Genomic DNA, 27687 nt, shown 5'->3' on the forward strand with positions numbered 1-27687 from the left:
CCTAGTAATGTCCATTTAACAAGTATAGGGCCAGATGCTCAGATGGTGTAAACAGGTATGGCTCCTTTAATTCAAATGGCATTACATCCATTTACCCCAGTTGAGAATCTGGCCCATAATAAACAATCTCACCCCAAAATCTTATAACAAAAGAAAAGTATTTTGGCCTTCTGAGTCTGTGTGACTAAGGCCATGTCTACATTGCAAAATTACATTGCCCTAACTTATGTCAGCATGCAGCCAGCACAGTTATTACATGGCTTGTGTACGCGCCTGCTTGACTTCTTGTGTTGGCGGTGCGCGTCCACAACAGGAGCACTTGTATCAAGTGCATTGCCAGTGTGGGGTATTGTGGGACGGCCCCTGAAAGCCAGTAACAGTCGATGTAAGCAACACAGTAGTTATACTGACACTGCGTCGGTCTAGTTACATCAAGCGTGACTCTATACCACTCGAGGAGGTGGTATTACTAAATCGGCACAGAGGGGCACTTACGTTGGCAGGAGTCAAATTTAAGTGAAGACACTTCCCGAGCTAGTGTCGACGCAATGTCCTGTAGACCAGACACAGTCGCATGCTGGAGTGGGGTCAGAAGAGAAGAATATAGTATGAAAAGCAATCAGCAGGAAGGTGGAAGTTAAATAAGGGCGACGGCTATTTTAAATTGCACGTCTTACTACTTCTTTGAGCTCCTCACTGTAACTCAAGCCAGCTTGGCCCCCTTTGATATCAGTAAGTGGGTGTGAGTCTAACTCAGTGTAAGGCAGCCTGAATCAAAGAGAAATGATGTAACGGCATATTACACATCACCTCTGTAGCTGGGCCTTTATCTCCAACACATCTAAATGGTTCATTTAACTTAATCTGATCCTAAGCACCACTGAGGAAGAGAATATTTGAGTCATCATGTTAGCAAAAAAGAATACATGACTCTTACATCAGTGGGAGAATATATGAGCCATCACCTTTCTCAATCCACGACAGCAAATAAGATAAGCGTCCATTTCCACTGACAGTTAAACTAAACTGGTCAACCTGACAACCAATAAAAGGGTTAGTGCCCAAGAGCAGCCCTGTCAGAGCTAAGCAATCCAGACTCGGAGCAGCAAAAAGACCATGAAAATAAGATCAGCATTCTTCAAAGAAAACCAATGTTCAACATGCTAAAGACGGGCAAGAAAACGGTCTGAACTTGCCTGAGGAAGTACGCAGTTCAATGCATAGCCTCTTGCCAGAGCTATACTGCTCAGCATGACGACAACTAAACATCATCTCAAGCATTGGTACTTTAACAGCAGGATTGTCTGGCTATGTGGACTCTCTCCTCAGGCCCTATGCTACCAGCACTCCCAGCTATCTTCGAGACACCACTGACTCCTGACAACTACACAATCCATCAGTCAGTTCCAGAAAAAACCATTCTGGCCACTATGGATGGAAGAAGCCACTAACATACACACACACACAAAGGACAAGCCACAAGCCATCAGGAACAGTATCCCGATATTATCACCTGGTGGCTGCTGTTTTGGTTTTTTGTGATTTTGTCACCACAACCATTTACATTTGGGGACAATATATGCCTTCAGGTCAGCGCACACTGCTACCCACCCTGGCCCCTCAGCATGCCAACATCTTTATTTATGGCTGACTTAACACAAACTCCACTCTTCTTAACTCTCGCCCTCTACTCCTACTCTATTGATGACATCTTCATCATCTGGACTCATGGAAAAGAAGCAAAAAAAAGATTCACGAGATTTTTTTCGAGATCCCATCCCACCATCAACCTCAATCCAGACTCAGGTCCACATCCCATAAGCACTACTGTGCTAGACACTACAGCTCATAAATACACCTACACATAAAAACCACCTACACCCCCCCCACCCACTGGCCGCTATACTTGCCTCCACACGCCATCACTCCCCCCACACCACACACACACACACTACAACCAAGCCAGCTCTGCTCCTACAACGTAGATTTCCCTCAGACAGAGAAGATCATCAGACAGAGACAAACTCTCAAAAACAACCCACACCTAAAAAAAACCCACCAACAAAAGAAAAAACAGAGCCAGAAAGAAACCAGAAGAGAGAGAACCAGAAGAGGAGAAAAACAAAAAAAAAAAGAAACAACACCTAAAACCAACCTACAGCACCTAACCAGAAACCTCAGCCTATCATCATTTAAAACCTTCTCTTATCATACAGAGATCCCCTCAGACTCCTCAGAGATCTTGATAGACAGCCTCAGCAGCTCGCAGATAAACACCTCTCAGCACCTAACAAGCCTACAACATAAGCACTAACAACCCAACAAAAGCACTCAACAAAACCTAACACAGCAACCCACCAACCTATCTCATCCACACACATCCAAGTATCAATCCATCACATACACATCACATCTCATCATACCATATCATCTGCATCACACGTGATATATGCCAATACATCATGTGCCAGCATAACTGCACCATGCCCACAGCAATGCCACATCTATGTCTACACATAAATGTCATCAAAAGAATAAAAAGACACAAATCTCACAAAAGGAACAACAACAATCATAACATTCAAAAAAAACACAACAAACAAACCAGTGAGAACCTGGAAACCAAAACACAAAAAAAAAACAAAAAAAACAAAAAAAAAAAACTTGAAAAAAAAACTGCAAACTTGACTAAAATATATAAACTGAAACTATTAACTATAATGGAATTTACTCTTAACTCATTATTTATTTTATCTTTTTCCAATTAAGTTCTTTCCCACCTTATATATCTACTTCCTCTTATCTTCCTTCAATAAGTTCTCTCTTCACTTCAATCCTCAGTTTCCTCAATTTTGTTCTCGATCTGCATCTGCATGTTATGCTGCATTCATTATTCTATTATGTTCTATGTATATTTCCATATATCTGTTGTATGTATGTGTTCTGTTGTCTGTGTTGTCTCATCTGCAAGTGAGCTAGCGCTCATGCTGTCTCAGAACGAAGCTTAAGCTCACTTTCCTGTTTTTTTTTTCTGTTTTTTTTTTTTTTGTTTTGCTAACAAACTAAATATGGGAAGTCATACTGCCTCCGTCTGCTGCTGAGGGGGGGTGCCAATGGGGCAGGAAGAGGGGAGAGCTCTGACATGGTTTCCCCCTTGAAGTTTCTTCCCAGTCACTCCATTTGGTGGGAAGGGGGACATCCCACAATGGACTAGACCAGGGATGTCCCAACCATGAAATGAAGGGCAGTCCAAGGCCACCAGCTCTCACCCTCCGGCTCTGTGGAAATAGAGATTCATATCCTGCTCTGACCTTAAAGAGGGTCGCCTTAGTGCTGGAGTGTGCGGGGGACTCAATTCAACAACTAATGTTGCCTTTCCTCATTGCCAGACATCCGGTCCTGACAGAGGCCTCTGCATGGCATACAGGAACAGTGCCATAGAGATGACCGACCCCATCACAGAGGCATATCCAAATGGGGAGGGCCCCCTCTGAGCATACAGGAACCCAATATATCCTAAACATTTCTCAAAGAAGAAGACATTTGGGGAGGTTTCCTTCAGAGGCCAGATAAGGCCTGGCTGATCAACACCTGCATATGCTCCCCAGCATGTGGCATCCTCAGACCCTGCTCAGTATCATCAGTTCTGCGTTCTCCCCTGCTGGTTCCATTCCCAAATGTCACAGACCATTGCTGGTCCTTGGTAAATCATGCACATGCCTCTACACCTGCTATGGCTGCATTTCAGTGTTGGTGGGTGGAGAGGTAACATTTAAACTAGACTGGAGACGATGCTAATCTTCCCTTCGTTCCAGGTTTAACAAAGCACTGTCCAGAGATGATGTTTACATGGCACAATGGGAAAACATATTAGGAAAAACGATAGCTAGGGGAAAGCACTATGCTATGAGGTGTATAAAGCACCTGGGGGTCCAGTACTGCAGGATGAACAGGGCTAAACCCAGGGTGTTATTATTTTTTCTCTAGTGTTCCACATTGCTGCATTCTCAATTCACCCACACCTATCTCCTGGAGCATTACAGTTTCCCTGTGCCCTAGTTTTTCTGCTTTCTGTTATCTAGGTAAATATATGGGCCCCATCACTGAAGTATCTAAGGCATCTATTACATCCTGCTGTTTCACTCTCTCACTTATCCTATTACGTTATTATACTTAGTGTTGGGTGTTGTGTTTTCTACTTTGCCCCATAAAAGTGTGGGCCCAATTTCACCATCCTTAATATACCATATAATAAGGGTGAGAGACACAGGAGTGCTGGTAAGTGCACTTCATATGACAGGAGTCAGGGTTACAAATGGTTATATGACTATCACTAGGCAGGGAGCAGGATTCACTGAGTCCAGCAGCTACCTACTGTGATATGTTCCTATTGTATAAAAAGGGTGCGTGTGTTTGTTTTATGTAAATTAAACTTAATAGCAACCTAAAAAACAACCATCGCAAATACAGCTAGTGAATAACAGATTCAAATAGTGACCTCTCAGATGCAAATCAAAATACACAACCTCTACGCAGAGGCAGACGAAAAGACTTTTTCCTTTCTTTTCTTTCATTCTGTTCCAGTTCTTATACTGCCTTCATCATTGTGATATACGAGCGCCTTCCAGCGTCGTATTAAGTGATGTGATTAGCATGTAGCACATCTGGGTCTCTCTTCTCTCCCATGTTCCCCACACGAGGAAAATCGTGGGTGGATTTTTGTTTTTAAAAGTCTGTGGCCCATGTTTTTTCTTAGTGTAAGGAAGTTGAAGGAGTGGGCTTGGAATGGAGATTTGTGATGGTTCTTAGATCTTGTGGGAGTAACATTCCAGTGTCTTGGGCCTGTCCCCAAGAAGACTCTGTCTCCTGCACAGAGAAGCTTTACCATTGTGGCAGAGAGTTCCAGTGTGCTTGGAGTACAGGGTTGTGGTCCTCCTCCCAGAGCTCTGGGTTTAGATAGCCTGAGACCACATCACTGAGCACCTTGAAGATCAAGACAAAGACCTCAACTATGACATGATGTTTTGGGAGAATCAGCATAGCGACTGGAAGACAGGTTTGATGCATTCATGTAGCCTGTGTTGCTGCAGCACTCTGTGTTCAGAACTCTGCCTCCCATTGGGCATCTGTCTATAGTTCCTAATGACAGAACCTCAGTGGCTTTCTGATCATATCGACACTTCTGTTCTCAAAACAGTTCCTTCTGCAGTGGCCTATGTTTGGCTACTGAAGTGGATCCACCATCTGGAGCCTGTCTTTGTTGCTCCTTACGTTCATCCGTGAGAACTTGATTTGTGCTTCATTTATTCTCAAGATGGTCAGCAACAGCCATGAAACAGACAAGAACGCCCCCGGTGTTGGTCATTGGCATACAGTATATGAAGAGAGACAAGCGGCAAGGGTGACTCACAGGACACCAGGTCAACCAGAGTGAAAGAACGTCTCACTGCTCTACTCTGAACAGCTGACAGCTTTGAAACTAGCTCATGGGTCCCAAGAGAAACCACAATGAAGGTCCAGAGAGCATTCCAATGAGGGTTTTGTTCCCAGAAGCAACAAGTGTATTTTTATTTGTTTGGGTTTTTTTTTTTTTAACAGCTTTTAAATCTTGGTGGGAGTTGTACAATGCTGGTGAAAGCTGCTGGGTTGGAAAGAGGAGGCAGACTGAAGCTTGCATTTTATCCACAGAACAGATTCGTTTCCACTGCTGTGCTGTCTGGTTGTCATTACCTCACCCTGCCAATGCCCTTCAATTCTGACCCAGACGGAGGTGTAAAAGAGTCACACCCATCCCCATGGCCCATTCAGTAATTAATTAATGATTACTTGTACCTAGAGGCCTAAACCAAGATCAAAGCACCATTTTCTTAGGCACAGTACAGACACACAGTAAGTGACAGTCCTTACTGTGAAGAGTTTCCAAATTAACTAGAAATGACCAACAATGAGTAGAAGAAAGGAAGTATCATTATTCCCCATTTTACAGATGGGAAACAGGCACAGAGATATTAAGGGTAACTTCTTAAAAGCATGCCTAAATGACTTAGGTGCTTAAGTTCATTTTCAAAAGTGACTTAGGCACTTGGGGCAAATTTCTAAAAGTATTCAAAGTCTAACTCAGTGAAACCAATGGAAATTAGGTGCCTAAATACCTTTTAAAATGTAGTCCATCTGGAGCCTAAGATGCTTCTGCCTCCTAGGACTTAGGAACTATTGAAAATCCTGCTGTAAGTGACATGACAAAATTCACATGAACAATCTGTAGCAGAGCCAGCTGACCACCACACTCCTGAGGCCCAGTACTGTGCCTTAGGCACAAGAGCAGAGATTCTTTATTGAGGTCGCCAACAAGAGGAATGAATAATGAGCAGATTTTTTAATCCTTCTTGAACAAAATTGTAAAAAGATGGCAAAATAGCATAATTAGTGATTAGTTCAGGCCCTTTGTCAAAATCTTCATTCTTTAATATAGAATATAATGAGAATTTAAATTAGATAATAAATATTATGGCGTGTCCCTATCTATGCTATGGGTATAGTTAAAGTCTTGCTTATCTAAAGAAAGGAAGAGCAGATATGTAAGTGTGGGTGGTGAATCACATTTCTGTAGTGTTTCTTCTCTCTCTCCTAACAGTGACGGCTCTGTTCTGTCCCTGGTGCCATGAGGGGTCACGCGGGGGAGGGCAAGGGGAGTGAAGATCTCTGGCTAAGAATGACCGGGGTAGTTACTGGACCACAGAGCCAGAAGTAGACATGTAAGAAATTGTGAAGATCGAGGAAGGACATTTGTGACCCTGAAAGGTTTCTGCTCGGATTAGCACCCGCCAAATGATCTGCACATCTGTGGAACATTACATTTTTCTAATGTCCATCACCCAGAAGGTTTGCAAATTCTTCATATGGCATCGATGAAATGAAGTCATGTCTGGGGTATGGGTGGCAACCAACTGATACAAATCAATGGGGCGGTCTGCAGGGCTGGAAGACAATTGGTCCACAGCAGACTCCTAGCCTTATGAAAAGTGTCACTAGATCTTTAATACCCATGTAGCGCAGAAAGGACTGTAGCAAGGTTTTGTTCTAAAGAGTAAATGGAACTGAACTGAGTTTATCTTTCACAAAAGAATAAAGGACAGAGTCGCACCTGCTGGGATTTGAATCTGCAGCCTGAGGCAATCTACATATTTCAAAGGTAATGCTTGGGCCAGAAAACTACCCTTTCTGGGTGGACTAGAAATCTGGCAAGGTCAGGGGACCACCCAATGCTTCTGCCATTCAATAATTTGCAAAGCTTTAGCACTGGGTATTCTACTAGAAAACAAACCTTTCCATGCTCAAGTTGAAAAAGATTTCTGAATTGTTGTTTTTTTGGTCAGGGCCTGTTTGCATACGTTCATAGGCCCTGAAGTTTGAATGTACCTAGTTTCCCACTGACTGACTCTCATTGCAAACCCATCAGCAGGGTTCAGGTTGAATGGGTTCGTGCCCTTTCCCACAGGTTTGCTGGTAGCTAGATTGGGATTAAGCTTCTTCTCTGACACAACAACCAGAGGGGGAAACATGTTCCCCTTGTACAAACTGGGTATAATTATTCTGTAAAATAAAATGCAATGCAATAATGAGACAGACCACAATTACTGGGGGAAGGTGCCATTGTACTAGGCCACTGCCCATCTGAATCAGAGAGGCACAGGGACAATGCTTTGGTCCTTCTCCTTTCTTCCCTATTTTCTGGAGAGTACAACTAACATAGGGAGTCTGTCAGTAACTCTCTCTGAGAAGTCAGTAATGAATTATTTCTGCTGAGTTGATGGTGACTTTCCTGACCATAAAGGAGTAGACTCAGCAAATCAGTCATGTAAATCAAGTGACTTCTCTGGGCACTATTCCAGGGAACCTGGTTTGATTTTGGAATACAGGAATTGCTATACTGGGTCAAGCCAACTGTCCATCTAGCCCAGAATCTTGTCTTTCATAGTAGCCCGTAGCAGGTACTTTGGAAGGATGCCCTTCCTCCCCTGGCCCCTCTCATACGTAGGTATGGGATAGCCTGCACCTAGAGAAAGTTTCTTCCTATCCCCAATTAGTTAGAAATTGGATTATGCCTTGAAGGGATATAATACAGGTTCTACTTTAAACCACTGGGCATGCTGCTCTCCCTCCTTCAAAGGTCTTTCTTCCTTCTATCCTTCACATCCAATGGCTGTTTTTGTAGCATTTCCTGGGATCATTCTGAATAAACACTGGAACTTTCAGTTCTCAGTCTCATCAGCACAGAATTTCTATGTGTAGGGTCTGAGCAGTGAAATAACTCTCTGCTTGCTGCACCCTGCCACATCGTGGAAAAATGTTAGCATAAACTAAATCCCCACAGTGCCAGAATGAGAGATCAGAAAGCGAAGAGGCTGGCAAAACATTAAAATAAATAGAGAGGCATAAAAAGTTTGCCAGAGCTTCTTGAACCTTAAACTAAGGTCTGATCCAGTATTCTCTGGGGGCAGGTCTTTACTACCCGCCGGGTTGGCGAGTAGTGATCGATCCCCGAACACACTCCCCGTCGACTCCGGAACTCCAGCTCATGAGAGGCGGAAGCGGAGTTGATGGGGGAGCAGCAGCGGTCGACTCGCCGCCATCTCACGGCCAGATAAGTCGACCTAAGATACTCTGACTTCAGCTACACTATTCGCATAGCTGAAGTTGCATGTATTAGGTCGACCGCCCGCCCAGTGTAGACCAGGGCTGGAATAAGATGCTCATTGACTTTATTGGCCATTGCATCAGGCTTTATGAGGCTAAATCAGGGGTGGGAAAACTTTTTGCCCCGAGGGCCACATCTGGGTATGGAAATTGTATGGTGGGCCATGAATGCTCATGAAATTGGGGTTGGGGTGCAGGAGGAGGTGAGGGCTCTGTCTGAGGGTGTGGGCTCCAGGGTGGGGCCCAGAAATGAGGAGTTCAGGGTGCAGGAGGGGGCTCTGGGCTGGGGAAGAGGGTTGGGGCCCCATAAGGGGGTCGGGGTGCTGGCTCTGGGCAGCGCTTACCTCAAGTAGCTCCTGGAAGCAGTAACATGTCCTCCCTCCAGCTCCTACATGGAGGCACAGCCAGGCAGCTCTGCATGCTGCCCCATCCGCAGGTGCCGCCCCATCCACAGGTGCCATCCCTGCAGCTCCCATTGCGGCGCTTAGGTTGAGGGCAGGGTGCGGAGCCCCCTGGCTGCCCCTACGCATAGGAGCCGGAGAGGGGACATGCCGCTGCTTCTGGGAGCCGTGTGTAGTGCCCCCCGATCCCGCTCCCCGGCTGGAGTGCAGCAAGCCCCAAATCCTGCTCCCCAGCAGGAACTCGAGGGCTGGATAATATCGGCTAGTGGGCCGGATGTGGCCCGTGGGCCGTAGTTTGCCCACCCTGGGCTAAATCCTGAAAACCTGAGTCCCTTCTTCACGGTCCTTTCTCAGTTTAGTGCTTTCAATGGTAGTTTTGCTTAAGTAAAGTTTGAGTCTTTCAGAAAGTGCATCAGGATTTGGGTCAAGAATTGGATTGTTGCAGGATGGTGAAAGCTCAAATCAGTGGTTATTTTATCCAAGCAGTGACTTATACTACCTCATACTAAGGATTATTTCCCCCGAAGCATACAGTGGGCCAGGACCTCAACTGGTGTACATCAGTCTTCAATGAAACCACCCCAAAGGAGGATCTAACCCAATGTTTTTAAAGCTTAATGATAATGAACTGTTGCCAGAGGCACGGAATCCTATAGAAATATCCTGACTCAAGACAATGCACCCTGCAGAGATCTTGGCTGAAGCACCCTACCCTCTTACACACGGTTCACTTTTCTTACTGCTGTAAATCCCCCTCTTCTAAAAGATGGGTTTCCACAAACTCCCTAAGCTCTGGACCTCATTGATTTCCATCTAGGAAATGACCAAAAATACAGAGAGAACATATTCAGGACTTACAGTAATTTTAAAACCAAGCACTTTGTGATGGTTAAACTGTGCATGCTGTGAACTTAGCTAAGCAAATTGTAAGGCCATTTTGATAGCTTGTAAATGCAGATAGTGTCTTTCGTATGGGATTCAAAAATAATCATAGCAACACTATGAAAAATTTTATTTCTAAAAATTCCACTGTATTTTTTGCAAGCGCAGGAATGTTAGTCCTGGACAAAGTCCAACTTGGGTAATGATATTCTGCCTTCCAAAACTCCCTCTTTATTTTCAGCTAGTTATAGTATTCTCAAGCCTTTTTCAGTGTCTAACCCACAAAACAGCTGAAAAAATAATCATCCCATGATACTTTATATTTCACAATCTTTTGAGACCTGATTCTGATCTCCCTTACACATACACACTTGAAATCATGGGTACTCCAATGAAGCCAAAGGTTTTGCAAATGAGGAGAAAACAGTGAGAGATCAGAACCAGGCCCAGTATCTTTAGCGAATCATCAGCCACCGTCACAATGTCCATCCTTTGTGGCGGTACATAAACAAAGATCTAAAATCGCAACTTTCCTTGATGGTTTGTACAATCAGTTTGATATTTCATAATACCAAATCATTTTATTCATTTATAGACATAGCCTAAGGCGTCAGATCCTGCAAATGTGTCAGCTATCATCTTAGCCAACACACCAAAGATTAAACCTGGGACCTCCCGAACTGCAAGATGGAGTCTCTACAGCTTGAGATAAAGAACCAGGCTTGAGTTAAGAGCTGTAAGAGACGCATATCTTCTGTGAATCTGGCACAGAAGGGAGGCATAACACATACTGTCAAGTGGGTTACATACTTCCTCTGGAGAGAGGAAGCGCCATCCACATATCTGAGGTCCCCAGCAGTTCAAACCCCAAATGAGCTTCCACTTATGTGATGGTTGCCATGTTGGCCAGCACTAGGGACGGAAATGATAACGTAAAATGTCCACAAGCCTGAGCTAGAGACTGAGGGGCATAGCTGGGGCTGCCACAGACTCAGAGCCCATGTGGACTGAACACAGAGTGAGACCAATGGGTTACACAACTGCATATGTGCACACTTTTACTCAAGTGAGTAGCCCCCTTATGTCAGTCAGACTAATTATGTGAGCAAAGTAATACACTTGCATGCAGGAGCAGGGACTACGTTTGTGTATATTCTGCGCGGATATGACCTGGGTATTATGGGAAGAAATATTTGCATTTTACGTCTCTTTCAAATTGTAAACCACTGTGCTGCAATGAATCCCAGTTTGACTGACCAAGTACAGTGCACTGGACTGACAGCATGCCTTCTAATGAGCTAACACTTTACGTTTTAGCCACAACAAGTTTATTTTAAAACTCAGAACAATGAAGGTTTGTCGCTGACTTTGTCGTCTGATCCACCCTGCTGAATGTAGCTTTTCAAACATGCAAGAACCAGATGGCCCACAAGATCATTTTACAAATGTTTAGTTTTTGAATCACTTCCTAGAAGGAGGCATCCAAAATAGCAAGCTACTGGCTTAGTGCTCCCTTAGAAACAGACATGCTTTCTCAAAGACTGAGACCACAAGGCCAACAGTGTATATAGCTTTATTACTACAGTATCTAGATTCATCTGTATTGCACTACAGGCAGTAAATATATAGCATGAGAACTATTGAGAGGTTTTACCTTTTTGCACAGATGTAATTAATACTCACAATGTCATGATTAAATTAGCTAATTTTAAAGCTAAAGTATATAGCTAAATTAGATAATAATAAAAGCTGATTAATAACTTGTTCAAATGAATCCTGGCATTTCTGAAATGCTCTCTGCCCGCTTCCAATTTTCCTTCTAATAGAGTTATCCACTTTACCAGCATAAGTGGGCTCACCTGGGAGTATTTGCAAACTTCTGTAAGTATCATGAGTCAGCCACCAGGGGACTTTGCAGGAGTGATGCTACTACCCCTATAGAGGGAGGTTTCCCATAAAGACAGTAAGGGCTCCTATCATTTAGTATTACTATTTGTACTGCCATAGGTCCTAGGAGTCTCAGACATGGACCAGGACCCCGTTGTGCTGGCAACTATACAAACACAGAACAAACAGATGGTCCCTGAAGTGTGGTCTGACGTGTTTGTCCAGTGGTTCAGGTAGAGCTGGGTGGGAAAGATTTGTCTCATCCCAGGGAAGTTTTCCAGATTTTGAATTTTTTCCCAGAAGTGCAAGCTGTCTGCCAGCCCACTGCCAAGTGGCTAGGAGATGGCTGCCAAAGCCCCAGGAATAGCAGGACCAGATGAGAAGACCTATAGGAGATTCAGTAGGTCTCCGAAGCAACCTATTCACCTGTGGAGCCCCAGCTAGGCATAAAGCTGCCCTCCACTGGAGAAGTCTGATGATAACACCAGTGCCTTCTCTCCCACCACGGAGCTGTGCCCGCTCTGATGTAGCCCCATGTGCACCCACAAGAAGTGAGTCAAGCTCATGGTTAGTAAAGTGCTTTACGTTAAACATGAAAAGCGCTATATAACTACACACACAAATAATGAATGAGCTCGAAATCTTGTCTCTATCACCAGCAAAGTTGGTCCAATAAAAGCTATTACCTCACCCATTTTGTTTCCCTCAAATCCTGGAACCAACATGGCTACAACAATACTGCAAAATACTTTCTTTGTCTCTCCTGCCTACACTCTTTGGAGCGGAGACTGCCCCTCACTATTGCTTGTACAATGTCTAGCGTAATGCGGTCCTGAGCTCATGTGGAGCTCTAGGTTTTACCATAATACAAATAACCACCTTAGGTTAATTTTGACCCCATGAAAGTTTTCCCAAGCCATTAAAAGATCTGTGAACAAAACAAAAACAAATATTACATCTCTGCATGCTGGTTGCTGACTGGCTGAATAGTAACCTTGGTATGAACCACGTTTGTCCGTTTGTGTCAGTGGCTTTTTTGGTATGAACATTCAAGAAAGTCAAATTTTGTTTTGTGTAATTTTATGCACACACAAAAATGCCTGTGATTCCTGCTCTCAGTGACATACATAGTATAAGTAACTGAAGCACTTTTAACCAGCAAAGCAAGACATGCTTTTTCAGAGGTTCCACATCCCATCAAAACTTGGCCATTTGTGGATAATTATATCTTCTCCTTCAACAATACAAATACAGAAGGAGGAAGCAACCCTACCAGTCCATATCATCCAGTCTCCAGCAGCTGGGACCCAACAAATGATAGGACTGGTTCTGTATTTTGTGATTTCAGCTAACTTCAGTCAGTGTCTATGAAGAGTGCTTTTATCAGTAACATTAGATAGAGGAGTAATGTGCATTGATAATAGTGATTAGTGGGCATTTGTCCTGAATATGGGATTACACCACAGACTAGACTGGCTCTGAAGGGTTTTGCTACCATCCTACATCACAGTAACAAGCGGTTAGTACAATGGCTGGTGGTACATAAGTGTTCATCACTGAGAAGTAAGCCAGTGACTGTCTACGTCTTCTTTCAGAAGATGTTGTGAGCACCCACAATGCCCACTGACTTGAACAACAACTTCAGATGCTCAGTACCTCTCAGGATCAGGCCTATAATTTCTTTTCAATAGAACAAACAGGACCCGATCCACAGCTAGTGTCCATCAGCATAGTTCCACTGACTGACATTTACCACCCAAGCTCCGCCTGCTGTCTGTGCATGGGTCTTAGTGCCCGCTATCCTGATCTCACATTTTTCTGATCTCACATTTTTCTGATCTAAGACTTGTACTTGAACTAACCCTTAATTGTTACCACTTAAACCTATTCACACAGTCCCCAAAATGTGCTATGAACAATGTGGAGCAAACAAAAGGACTTGCCCCGGTTCCCTGCCCCCAAAGAGTTTACCCCAATCTAATTCTAGACCTCACACAAGTGAGGTTAATAAACAAGTGAGGGAAGGAAGTACAAAGCTTACAGTAGGAAGACTATATGGTTACTTTGTTTAGGTATATGCACATCTTCTAGCTAATCTATTTAGATCCATAACAAACACACATCCATATATTAACAGGGTAATTCTTTTCCTCTGAGTGCTGTTGAAGACGTCAGAATTTAGGAGGGATTTGATGTGGAGAAGACGGTGACTTGACAAACTGGGATTGGGAGGATGATCCATGCACAGGGAAAGCCACAAAAAAGGTAGGAGAGGGAATAGCAAACAAGTAGAGGGGTCAAGGTGAGTATCATAGGCGGAATAGAGGGGCAACATACAGGAAACACGATCTGCAATAAATTCTAGTGCAAATAAAACGAAACACAATAGGTTTCTTATTCTAGCATTTTTGTGCCATTACATTTAAGTTTGTGTCAGCACTTGCATTAGGCTCTCCGATACTATGGTGATATTCACCAGTACAACTACCTGAGAGAGACAGAGCGAGATATCTTTATCCTCAGTGTTTTAGCATTTGGCCACACCAATTAATGTGAGATGAAACTGGGTAGATATCAGTAATGGGTGAACTTCCATAAGCTTGGAGGCTGATTTTGATTGGAATAAGCACTTGAATAGGAAGTTGCTTTTCTGAACCTTATGGATACTCCTCCAGAAACTCCAGCAATTGGGAATCAAATCTGGGATCTGCAAGGTGTTGCATCCTCTACTTCCATTGAAATCCATGTGAATGGAGGGCACTTGGCTCCTTGTATGATCTGGCCCCAGTGTTTGAAATCTAATGAGAACTGACTCTCTGGTTAGATATCCAATACTTCTTGCTTTCAGGAAGGTCAGAAGCACCCTTTAAAACAGCCTGTCTCAAAAGATTTTCGAACTTCTGTTTTTAGCCCAGTGTGGAAACTGGAATTTCAGACCTGAATGAAAATTAAAACAAATGAGGAAAAGAGTTTAATGAATATTTTCATACCTCCAAAGAGGTTTGGTCTGAGATTTCGATGAAAGAATGTGTGCGTGTGGGGGATTTGTCTGATTTTAACTAAACAAATTCACCCATTTTAGCAGAACAAATTTTAAATGATGATTATTATATGTACTTCTGTAGCCCCTTTTATCAAAGCAAATTACATACATGAATTAAGCCTCACAGCAGCCCAGAGGTATAGGGCAGTATTATTCCCATACAGGCGGCAAAACTAAAGCACAGAGAGATTAAGTGTCTTGCCTAAGTCCTCACCCAGTCAGTCAGTCTCTAGCACTGAAAACAGAACCTGGGAGTCTTGACTTCAAATCCCATGTTCTAAAGCCCATTTCTTGCCTCTGAAAGTAAGGTACCAAGATTTAGCCACATGGCCCGGGAGACAAATCCTCCCATAGCAAGTTTAGTATTTATTACACAAGGGGTCAAATTGTGCTCACAGATTCTGTATCTACACAACTCCAATTAACTAATTTTTGAGATGCTTAGAGACCATAGGATGGAAGACTATGAAAAGGGTAAGTATGTATTGTTATTAACCTAAGTATGTTTACTCAGTCCTTGCTCAGATTAAACAATGGTTGATTTCAAGAACCAAAGAGGAAGATTTTCAAAGGTACAAAAGCACAATTAGTTGCCCAATTCCCATTGAAAAAATCAATAGGAGTTGGGCGCCTGTCTCTTGTTTTGTGCCTTAGGGGGAAGTTTTCATAGTTAAGCACTTCAGGATCTGATCCACTATTACTGAAGTCAATTGGAATGGTGGACATGTCTCTGAGGGCAGAATATTGCCCAAGCTTTTTTACTTAGGTACTATCATTGCATCACGGACTGTGCTGGGTCCAGAAATGGAACATGCGCTGATAAAAGTGGGAATTTCACAAGCAGTTCTTAGACAGCTAAAATAAACAATCAAACAAACTGAAGACAAGGCAATTGCTAATTTTCCTTTTGAAGGCACCTTCTGGCAGTCTCAGCTGCAAAGCAGAAATTGTGTTTAGTTGTAAAATACAAATTAACCCTGATATTTGAACATCTAAAATATTTCTCACACACTATTAAAATGTAGTTAATGAATCCAGTTAGAAAGCCTATAAGAAGCCGCCTTATCTTGGCTGCCATTAATATCACATGAATGTTCTCTGTTGCGCTACCTGGCAATAGCTTTCAAAGTTCTGATCTGGTTAATCCATTTGACACCTCTAACGTAGAAAGGAATCAAAGCAGCAGATACAAACACCTCCAACTTTAGGAAAGTTCAGATCAGGATACGAGTCCGAGGACAGATCCTCAGCTGGTATAAACTGCTATGACAAATTACACCATTTGAAAACCTGTCCCCCTCCCCCATCTCTACCATTCTGAACCATCTCTAATAGACACAGTACCCACAAATTTACATTTATGTACTGAAAACCAAGGCAATCTTGCCCACTAGAAAGGTAATTGCTGGGCCAGTCTTTCACTCCATGCTCTCTTCCAAGTTTCCCATTGCTGAGAGGGTTTTTCCTACCAGTTTTTTTTCCCATTGGAAGGCAGAGAATTCCTCTACATATCTTCAACTTTCTGTCCCAGCTGCTCCCCAGAACTTCAGCTGTTTTATTTTCCACCTACAGGGGCAGATTCTGATCCTTGTACGTATCTGAAGAGCACTTTAACTACACAAATGGTTCCACTGAAACAAATGCACTTAGCTGTAGAGTGAAGTGCTGCCCAAATTGAATCAGTAGCTGGGCCACAATGATATTGTGTCTTTTGCCCTTTATATAACAAACATGAAATGAAGAAACCACATGGGCACAGCACATTCACTGAATACACACAACATGCAAGGCCTAGATACATGTACACATTGCACTTCTGGTTGGGTTCTGGCGGCTTCTAAAACACAAAACAGTGAGCACTATTAGATGGGTCATGTACTATTTAAAGAGATACTGTCCTATTCCTATATACCACAAATGACAATGAAATATGGATGCGGATTCAATAAAAATTTAATATTGGCCTCCACTGGCCATTCATGTCATCCTGACCTTGCTATCCAAAAAAAGTCTGCTTTGCTTGTGCTCAGTTGTTACTTTCTAAGCCTGCAGCCTTTATATGTATGTAAATCCCAGTTAAGTCAATGGGAGTTGTATGTTGTAAGCAAGGTGTACAGTGACTGGCTTTTAAATTCATTACTATAGTTAATTGAACGTGCTAGGGAAACTTCAAAAGGTTCAGAGTTCAGGTTCTAGTCAGAAAAAGGAACCCCAAAGGTCAGGAGACTCACCTGAACCTCACTGCAAAACAAGACTACAAATCTCAAGAGAACAGATTATGTTGTGAGATTTCCATTGCTGTGCCAGTAGCCTTATTTATTTATATTGGAATTGGAAAAGGTTGAGGAAAGGGCAACAAAAATGATTAGGGGTATGGAACAGCTTCCATATGAGGAGAGATTAATAAGATTGGGACTTTTCAGCTTGGAAAAGGGGGGATATGATTGAGGTCTATAAAATCATGACTGATGTGGAGAAAGTAAATAAGGAAGTGTTATTTACGCCTCCTCATAACACAAGAACTAGGGGTCACCAAATTAAATTAATAGGCAGTGGGTTTAAAACAAACAAAAGGAAGTATTTCTTCACACAGTGCACAGCCAATCTGTGGAACTCTCTGCCAGAAGGTGTTGTGAAGGCCAAGACTATAACAGGGTTCAAAAAAGAACTAGATACATTTATGGAGGGTAGGTCCATCAATGGCTATTAGCCAGGATCGGCAGGGATGGTGTCCCTAGCCTCTGTCTGCCAGAGGCTGAGAGTGGGCGGCAGGGGATAGATCACTTGGTGATTGCCTGTTCTGTTCATTCCCTCTGGGGCACCTGGCATTGGCCACTGGCAGAAGACAGGAAACTGGGCTGGATGGACCTTGGTCTGACCCAATATGGCCATTCTTATGGTCTTTTTAATGGGATTTTAGCTCAGATTCGGGTCTCACATAGGACCCCGATGATCCATTCTCCCTAATGGATACAAAGTAACTCCCACTGCAGTAACTGAGAGTTACCCAATAACAGCAGTAAGATTACATTCATTGCTATTTAGGGGACCAGTACAAGGCCTGCATACCACTTTAGTCCCTCTTAAGCTTGGTTTTGGGGAGTTAAGAGGTGCCTAGGTCTTTCCTCAGTACGGGGCTAAATTCCGCTCAGTAAGAATATAGTGCTTGAGGAATAGAGAGACCGATACAACCATTTATTGTATAAGAAGTTTATTGAACATTGCAAAAAACCACAAAAAATATGGAGATAATATTCTATCCTCAAATTAAATACAGCTTAAAGCACTTAGAGGGAGTTTTTTTCTTATTACATCCAAACCAGTTCTCCCATTCCCAGGGTCATGACAGCTCTGCATTCACTCCCCATTAACTGCTCTGTGCTGAAGTAAAACACATTTATGCAGCCAAATCCTGCTGTCCTTATGCTGGCTAACCTCCCATTTACTCTCTTAGGATCGGATTTTCAAAACTGCTCAGCACTGGCCTAACTCTGCTTCCATCAAAACTCAGTGGTCAAGTTTCCATTGACATCTATGAGAACAGAGTTAGGCCAATGCAGAGCGCTTGTAAAAATCCCAACCTTCTTATTTTAGATTGGAAATACATTTTACTATCTAAAGAAAACATGCAGCAGTTTATTCCTGGACCCCAGAAGGTCAAATTCTGATCTCATTTTAGTGGGTGTGAATTTGGAGTATCCACCCAAGTCAAATATTTACACCATGTAAATGAGAGCAGAATTGGGACCATTGTACCTGGCCCACAAGCATCTGTCATTACAAGCGGTAAATAGGAGTTGGGCATGGGTAAAGACCTGAAAGATATGGTCCATAGTCTTGAACTGAAAAGAAATTAACTGAGCCTGATACTGATACCACTGTTACTTGTTTTACTCAGGTAAAACTCCACTGAGTTCAATAGAATGACTCCTTATTCACACTAGAGTGAGTCAGAATCAGAATGAAGCCTATCGTATCTGAAAGAGCCAGTGTGCAGAATTAACATATTTGAATCCTGATCTACAGTTGCATTTTTCCCCAAAGTAAGGCTCATCAGAGGTTATCAGTTCAGATCCCATTTAAGAAGATTTTCCAAAAATAATAGTCCAGATTTACAGGGCAGACATGACAATCTCCTGGCAAAGAAGGTACTAAACTTTATCACTGATCAGTACTCCTTGCCCATGACCACTGGCCTCCAATTGCAAATATAAGGCAGATGTGGAATAGAATTTAAACATTGTGCTCTCGGGGTGGCCTCAACTGCATTCAGACTTTGGCGGAAAACAAGGCCAGAGTTCTTTCAATGTTGCTTCAAAAGTTTCATTTATAGAGAAATTTCAAACAGACACATGCTTGACCTAAACCTCGGTAATACAAGACAATGCATGAGTCTAAAAAACTTATTGCACAAAGCAAGTCAAGGTGTTTGCAGGATGTATTAAGATAATTTGCTCATCGGACCATTAACACACACTAGAATCGGTAACTTCTAAAATTCTCTATTAAAAAGGGAAGGAGTTGGTTTGAAATATTTGTCCCCATTTATTTCAAAATAATTCACAAGAAACATTTATCATTGGGGAGAGCCAAACAACGGTGTCTTCTCAAATATAACCAAAACAGGGTATGAACGTTCAGTTAAAGGATATTTCTCTCCAAAACCCCACTCAGACTTAAACTACATTTACAACTGAGAAAGCACTCTGCCCACTATTATTAGACATGATAAAATAGTGCTAGATATTCACAACCACTTAGATATTCAGAGTTCAAGGAATAAACATCTGAATGATTTGAAATGTTTTCTCTCGATAATTATAGATATCAAAATAGTTTTGTTCATGTAATGTAATGAGAGATGCTTTTAAAAATTAAATTCCACACTGGGCAAATTTAATTTACATTGAGGTTGCAAACTATAAAAGGGGATTGGTAAAATATTGATATTTAGTAGAGCAATTTAGAGCTCTAGCCCAAATTTCACTTGCTTCTCTTCTTCTTGGTCAGATTTGCCTAGCTTTAACAAAAATATATAGCTTGGATACTTAAATGCATTTGTATTCTTACTGGAAGCCACATTTTATAAATATAATTTGTTTTTAATACTGGGACATAGTTAAACAAAAAACTTTTGAGGCCATCACTTTGTAACCTCCCTGAAGTTGGGGTACCGGAAAAGCTGGCCTGTTCGTGGAAAACAATCAGACAGATATATAAATGCCAACTACATATTTGAGCACAATTTTTGTTGTGAGAGGAAAAAATTAAGACACAATATTACTTTTAGATGAACTGACAACCCCGCGTCTTTCTTGTGACTAGAACAAGAAAGTTGTTCCCCTCTTCGTTTTCTAGTGCAAGATTCAATGTTCTAAAACAAAAACCTCATTTTCTGTTGAACCATTTTCAAAAGAAGCCAAGTTGCAATCATCATATATTGCTTTTATACGTAAAATATAGCTAGATGGATGGACCACAGCTAAGAAATGCCTTCAGTCATGCTTTTTTCCCCCTTAAGATTGAAAAGCTTCAGTATCCAAATAGCAACAGGAAATTTTTACCTTGTGGCTAAATAACTCACTGTTCACTTTGCAGCTGCTTCTACTTTTTGGCTGGCCAAAACACCAATACAAAAGTCTTTCCTAAGAAACCAACCTTCTGACAGATGGACAGCGACAAACACAAACCTACAAAGAATTCTTCTCACCCCACCCCGTCCCATCGTTATAATTCCTAATTTTGTGGAATCTATTGCTGGGCTGTTTATCATAACAGTGTGCAATAAAAAAGGACGACTAACTCTTGCAATTTTCTCCCTACTCCTCCCCTTGACAGGGGCCACCGATAGGGAAAGAGGCTTGGAAAAGCAGAGCAGTGAAAGGCTAAGAAACAATAAGCAACCATGGCTTTGACAATGCAGCCCTGAACCCTTTTTGCTCCCGCTGTGACACTTGCATTCAAGAGCAAGGGCGGCTGCCATCATAAGAATGGACAATGGCATGAGGAATACAAGGGGGGGGGGAAGGAAATCGGATGAATTCAGAGCTAAGATGGCAGAGCTCTCACCTTTTCCGCTTTTTTCGAGTAATCTGGAGGAGACGTCCCGCAGAGAAGAGATAAAAAGGGTGTTCTGAACTGTTGGAAGGTTCTGAAGACTTCTGCATTTGCAAACGCATTTTAGAACTATTTGTAGGGGTATATATGCTGCATGCCATCTCTCTGTCTGTGTGTCTCTCTCTCTCCCTCTCTCTCTTCTGTTTTATGTCCTGCTATCTCCATCCCACACCTCTATTAGTATGAAGACTTTCTGCCCATGTAAGTAAGTGAGAGTGTGTGTTCCTTAATGTTTGAATCAAGACACACGTCTGCATGCATTTCTAATCTAAGGAGCCTATAGCAGTTACTACAACTATCAATTAGTCAGCAATAGCTTGAGATCCCCATGTGTCTGAGTGAACAAAGGTGGGAAGCACATGCAAATAATAATACAGCACCTGGGTCACGTACAGTAACTTAGCTAGCAACAAATAATTGCATCTGTTTCTGCCTTTTCAATGTTTAGTGCTCATTGTTATGTAAAGTTACAGGTTATTAATGTGAATACTAACATAATTAGACATGGCATTGCATATTTTCCTTTGGACAACACAATAAAAAGAAATTGAACAAATAAATAAATGACAATTTAAAGGTTTTAACAAAAGAGATTCTCTGATCTGTAGCTGTGCATCCGTATTTTTTTTATCAACTGTTCTGGAGTTAAGGATGCATTTGACGAATATGTATTTGATAATGTAATATATAAATATGTATGAAATTTAATGTCTTCAGAAGAGACTAAAAGAGGGTTGATTGTATTCAAGTTAAGCCCACAAAATGAGCAAATTATACCCTTTTAAAAACCGAAACTGTTAATTTTTTAAAAACAGCTGCTATTTTTAAGGACATTTTAAGGGTGTTTTCTGAACATTTTTAGAAATTAGCCAAACAATTAAAAAGAAAAATACAGAACCTTTTATCCTCATTTGTTTTTAAGCTTGACAAATGAATTTCATCTTGGGAAAACCAGCAAAATGCTACTTAATCAAGAAGGACAAAAATAAAAAACACCACCTTCCCAAATCAAAAAATCCACCACCCCCCTGACTCCACAATAAGAGGTAAGGATGAGAAAGATCCAGTTTACTGTCTGCTAAGCACAGAATATTTCAAAGGTGCGACTATAACCTGTGGGCAATTTTATGTCCAGAGATTTCATAAGAACAATTCTAGTGCCAATTGAAATTTAATTTGAAGGAATGTTTTGAAATATGTCACAGATAAAAAATTAAATCATTTGATGGAATTAGTTTGTTACTTATAAGTAGCGTTTTTTTCTCGTGGGTAATGTGCCCACACAGTCCCACATGGAGACATATGCTGCCTAACTATCTCGTTAGCTCTCTTGCTACTTATATCACAATCCTTGGAAGGCTTGTTAGGGACACCAGACCATTTTTTTCCCTCCCAGTGACCCTCAAAAGTCATCATCTTTATTTAGCCTGAGAAGGCTTAAAAACAAAACCCTCTTTAAAAAAAAACAAAGCAGCAAAAATACATCCCCAAAGAGAAATTCCCCAACAAGAGAACGGTAATGGCTAGAAGAGTAGTGAATAACTAGTCGCTGGTAACCACACAGCAGGTGTTCTCAATGAAACAAGATTAAAGGTAAGCTGCAGTAAAACAATTTCCTGACCAAATGGAGCCCTGAGTGCAAGAATCCCAGAGCAGATTGTCCAGCACGAAGAAAAGGAATAACAGACTTTTTTTATTTTAAATGGTGCTGACCCGCCATGTACTTCATTTCAGAACTTAGCTGTTGGGAATTGCAGGTGCTATGGTGACAGCAGATTTCCAATATGCCAGGAGCAGGGTTTATCCTAGTCTCTTTGCTCTCTGAAAGAGACACACCACAGGATTTGTATAATAAGGAGAACGCTAGCAAGGATCTGCAGTCCCACTAAAACAACCCTGCTCTCAGCCCCTCTGCCAAAGGTCCTATCAGAGAGAGAGACAAAAGCATAACAGATTCTACAAAATAATCTCACCCTTCACTGAAGAACGAGACCTTAATATACATACGTGAGGGTGTTATATGCAGAATAGGGATGGGGACAGGACAGCCATCCCTAGCAACTCATTTGATTTCATAGTATGTGAATAGGCTATTTCCTACTTTAATATGAATTACTAATCTTCCTTATTGGACCAATTTGTTGCCTGCAATATATATTTCAAATTAAAGGAATGTTTATTTAAGAGTTTGTAACACAAAATAATCACACCCAATGTGTTGTCTCATGGGGGGTGGGGAGGCGAAGAGAACAGTAGAAGATCTGAATCCCTGTAGTGGATGTGTTATAACTGCTGAGGCAAGTAGGTAGGCTGAGAGAGAGAGAGAGAGAGAGAGAGAGAGATCATTTTCATTATTGTGTTTTATGTCCAGTTCTTCTGTTTCTGAGCCCATTTTGTATTGAGCTTACAGCCTGGTTTCTAATACCTTCGGTCCTTAAAACATAGCACATGCTGATAAAATGAGTCGTTTTCTTAAAAAAATAATTAGAGAAATAGACACCACTAATCTAAACCAATGTTTTTCCTTCATCTAATCTGTCTGATTTAGCTCCCTCCCTCCCTCGGCATTTGTATATTTACAATTTATAATGTTATTGCACTATTTTATTCTCAAATAAGACTACAAGCTGGGTGGCTATTTTGCATTTAAAAACTCTTCACCAGTAACATCAATTACAAGTAAGGGACGGACTGTACCTTCATGCTGGATTTTTATTGTTCCATTTGGTGATATTGTGGGCATTTCCCAGCAGCATGGCACAAATATTTAACAGACAAAAGAGCAACAGGAATTTAGGCAATAGAACTCGCCAGGATCATCAGCTAAGAACAAAATCACAAGACAGTTGACAAGATTTGCCTTCAGAAACAAATTGGGAGTAATCTGAAATGTTGAGAGCACAAGGGATATTGTATATTTTCCTGCTCTCCCAAATTCTAAACATTTTCTTTAAAACTAATAATTTAAATATTACCTGCTGCTTTTTTTGCCCTAATAAAAATAACTCTCAGCTGTAATTTTATAGGACAACTGGGGTCCACAGATTAATGGGCAAATTGGTATGGTAGGTAAATGACAGTAGTCCGACAAACCAACCAACAAACTCTTTCAAACTACCAAACATCTTTGGCTGTAATAAAAATGTTGACAATAGTTACATGATTAAAGCAACTGTTTCTCATCTGTAGCCTTAACATTGAACTAATTCAAAACTGAGTGAGCAAAGTTAACCCCTTGGGATTCGCAGAAGAGATTTAATTGATAGAAATAGAGTTTTGTTTTTTTTTACAAATATAGCTATTTTCAACATCATACGATAAAGCCTTTCCCCCCCTAATTTTATTTTAAGACTAGACCCCGTTTAGGATTTCACATTGTAAATCTCCCTATGTCTGAATGCTGTTACAAGGTTTGACAATGAAAGAATAATTCATGTCAGACAAAAAGAGCCCTTCAATCAGCTTCATGCAGCTTTTCTCCTGCAGGGCTACGCCAAAATGAATGTGGAATCCTGAGCCGAACCATCCATCACATTTCCCGAGTCTTTCAATTAATGACACTGCAATCAGATCGATGGCGTGTAATAAGAAAAGAGCTTTGCATTTCTATACCTATTAATTCGCTGAGTAACTCCAGAGGTAAAACGTGACCAGAAAGGGAAAGAGGAAGAAAAATGTCATCCTCTGAGCAAGATTTTTAGGGAGGTTTGGGCCAGTTTACACAAGTCTCCCCCCTTTCCTTCTTCACCCCCCAAAAAACCTGAAAAATCAACGATGCTTTTCCTAAACTGGGATTATCTCCCTTTCCAGACAGATATTTTCCTTCGTGTGTTGCTAAGCGTGGGAAGTGCTCAGAGTTTATTAGGTATACACTCTAGATTACAAGGGGAGTCCATTTTTCTTCCAGACGCAGACTGGTCAACCCCCATTAGACTCATAGTTAGCCAGAAACATCCTGCAATTCAAATCATGGACCAGTGCAGTCACTCACAAGGCAGGACTCTGCAGATTCCTTCCCTGGTGCCAAGGCAGTAATTAGCAACCAAATTTCCAGATCACAGAATGCGCCAGGGACAATCACCTCATGCAGTGATTAACCTCCAAGGAAAAGGGGCGGGAGGAACCCACCAACAACTGTGGGACGGAATTAAAATTACCTTACATCATTGAACTGGCATAAGACTTTGGTTCGATGACAAAAATTATCAAGGCTTTGCAGTACAGAACTTGACAAACATGTTGCAGTCCCCCTGTATCATAGAGCTGACACCATACACACAGCCAATCACTCACATCACAAGGTTGTTTTGATCACTTTCTGGCTAACAGGAGACTTTGTATCAACAGCAACTCCAGCTCCTTTCTGTGTGTGTACTGGGGGAGGGCGGTTTTCTTTAAATCTAGGGCGGCTCACAAGGGAGTATTTCTGACAATATCCAAGATTCCCGCGACGAAAGGTACGATTGGAGATTTACAACTCTGTTGAGTACCCTAGACTGTCCAGTTGCAAGGCACAGTGTGTACTCCAGTGTTCAGTAATGTACAAATGTCTTGTCTGTTAGCAGGTCAGGGAGAGGAGAGAAAGCGGTACCGCCTCGAGCCCTGGTTTGAACATTGGCTGCCATCCAGGAACTAACAGAGCCTTGGAAGGAAGGAATGGATAGGCTTGCTTACATCTGTTTCCTTCTGCCGTAGCTGCAAACAGACTTCAAGAAATACAATAACCGTGCTTTTTTAAAGAGAAGTTTAGACAAGCTTTTTGCAGGAATTTTCAGGGGCTTTTCCTCAACGCTCTCGAAAGAGCTTATGGTGCTATGCCTGCAGATGAATTGCATAAAGAGGATGCTTCTATAATTGTCTGTCTCACACAATAGCGTAGGTGAAGGGAGCGTCTGGCCTTGTGAAATTGATCACTCTGAAAAAGCTGTTGAGCCTCTGGTAGCCACTGTCAACAGGAAAATCCAAGTACCTGTCTGGTTGTGGTATAGAGAGGCATACAGTAAAACCACGCGAGCTGTTAATACATGTGACCAACCCTACGCTTTGGAAAGGAATACTTACAAATCATGGTCATAACAACACTTTTCCCCTATGTAGGTGCCCCTCTGTGCCTGATCAGGAGAGGACTGGAGTCTGCTAGAGGATCTAGCTCATGTTCTTAGCTAGGAAGGGCCTGGGTTCAAATTTCCCAACAATCCCAATGTGTAAATAATGTCATTATTTCATTTATTTATAAACAATAACTAAAAAGATGCCTATGCAAAGATCTAGACACCCAAGCACACAATACAACATAATTAAATCTCAGCAGCATTTAAATGGTCAATTCAAGTGGGATGCAGCCAGCCAGACACCTACATAATCTCCTTTCTGCCCCTTCACTGTTTTAGGAAGCACATCCAGAGCCATCTCCAAGAACCCTATCGAACTGTAGCATTACAACGGCACTTTTCAGCTGAGGTAAATGTAAGTAAAGCTTTAGCCCCATTTTACAAATAATTGACCTGCAGAACTAACTGCAGCAAAATATTATTGAGACAAAGCTCTTAGTGGGGTTCAAAGTTTAGATATTTATTTCACTAATAAGAATATCATAGGCAGTTACAGTAACAAGGAGAAATGTTTATAAAGGAGCTCAGTCTTCATGCTTCGGGACGTAAGCCCACTACTAACAGCTAGGAAGAAATGCCCTCCTACCAATATGATTTACATAACTGTCCATTTGAAGGATTTAAAATTTTCTTCTGAAACATAAATTCTTTGCTACTGTGAGGGCAGGACTAGACAAACTATTGGTCTAATCTGGCATGGCAATTTCGATATTTCTAATGGAACTGAAGCAGAGTTGTGCTCTGAAGCACTTTGAAGTTCTCACTGTGTACTTCTCTCGCTTTTACTTATGACCCCCCCGGGTCAGAGTTGGGCTCATAAAACAACCCTTTAATCTTCTCGAGCCTCCAAGCAAGAGATAGAAAAGAAAAGATCATACGCACAAGCCTGAGAGAATCTTTGCTGTTCTTGCCATTGTTTCCGAGCGGGTCGTGTGAAGGCTATACTTATGTGAGAATCAGACTGAAATAAACAAACCTTGAAGCAAAAAAGGCATTTGGCTCTTACACAGCACTTTTAATCCATTGGCCTCAAACCACTTTATAAATCAAGGGGAGTATCTTCAGCCCCATTTTACAGATGAGGAAATTGAGGTGAAGTGACTTGCATAAGGTCAATGGTAATAAAACCAAGGAATCCTAAATCCAATACACTAGACTATCTGCCTGTCTTGGCCCTATTACTGTACTGAGCACCTCACAATTTTTAATGCATTTATCCTCACAACACCCTTGTAAGGCAGGCCAATGCTATTATCCACAGGGTTTCTGTAGGGTCCCAGGCTAGCACCTTAACCGTGGGACCATCCTCTCAGGTCAACAGCAGAGCCAAGAATAGAACCAAGTAATCCTGAATCTCACTTCACTAGACCACACAGTATCAGTTTCATCTCTGATCACAGTAGACGGGGCGTTTTTCGGGACAGGCGGACTTAGCTAGTTAGTGGAGCCCAACGTTCATTCCATGAGATGCACATACACTTAAAGCTTGCTTTTCAGAGGTGCGGCCTACCTGCCTTTGCTATTGACTTCCAGTGGGGTTATTGGTGCT

The 27687-nt window shown here is 41.9% G+C and overlaps 1 long non-coding RNA gene across 2 annotated transcripts in view; it reads right to left on the reverse strand.

The window, feature by feature from the left end:
• LOC120375502 overlaps window positions 1-27687 on the reverse strand; it is a 251891-nt gene that overhangs the window by 42771 nt on the left and 181433 nt on the right. The window contains exon 5 of one of the 2 annotated variants that reach the window (XR_005586587.1): window positions 496-577. The exons of the other annotated variant lie outside the window; for it this stretch is intronic. This is a non-coding gene — a long non-coding RNA (uncharacterized LOC120375502). The remainder of the gene's footprint in view (window positions 1-495; window positions 578-27687) is intronic. 2 annotated transcript variants of the gene reach the window in all.

Source organism: Mauremys reevesii, linkage group 12, assembly GCF_016161935.1.
Source record: "Mauremys reevesii isolate NIE-2019 linkage group 12, ASM1616193v1, whole genome shotgun sequence".
Lineage (NCBI taxonomy): Eukaryota > Metazoa > Chordata > Testudines > Geoemydidae > Mauremys > Mauremys reevesii.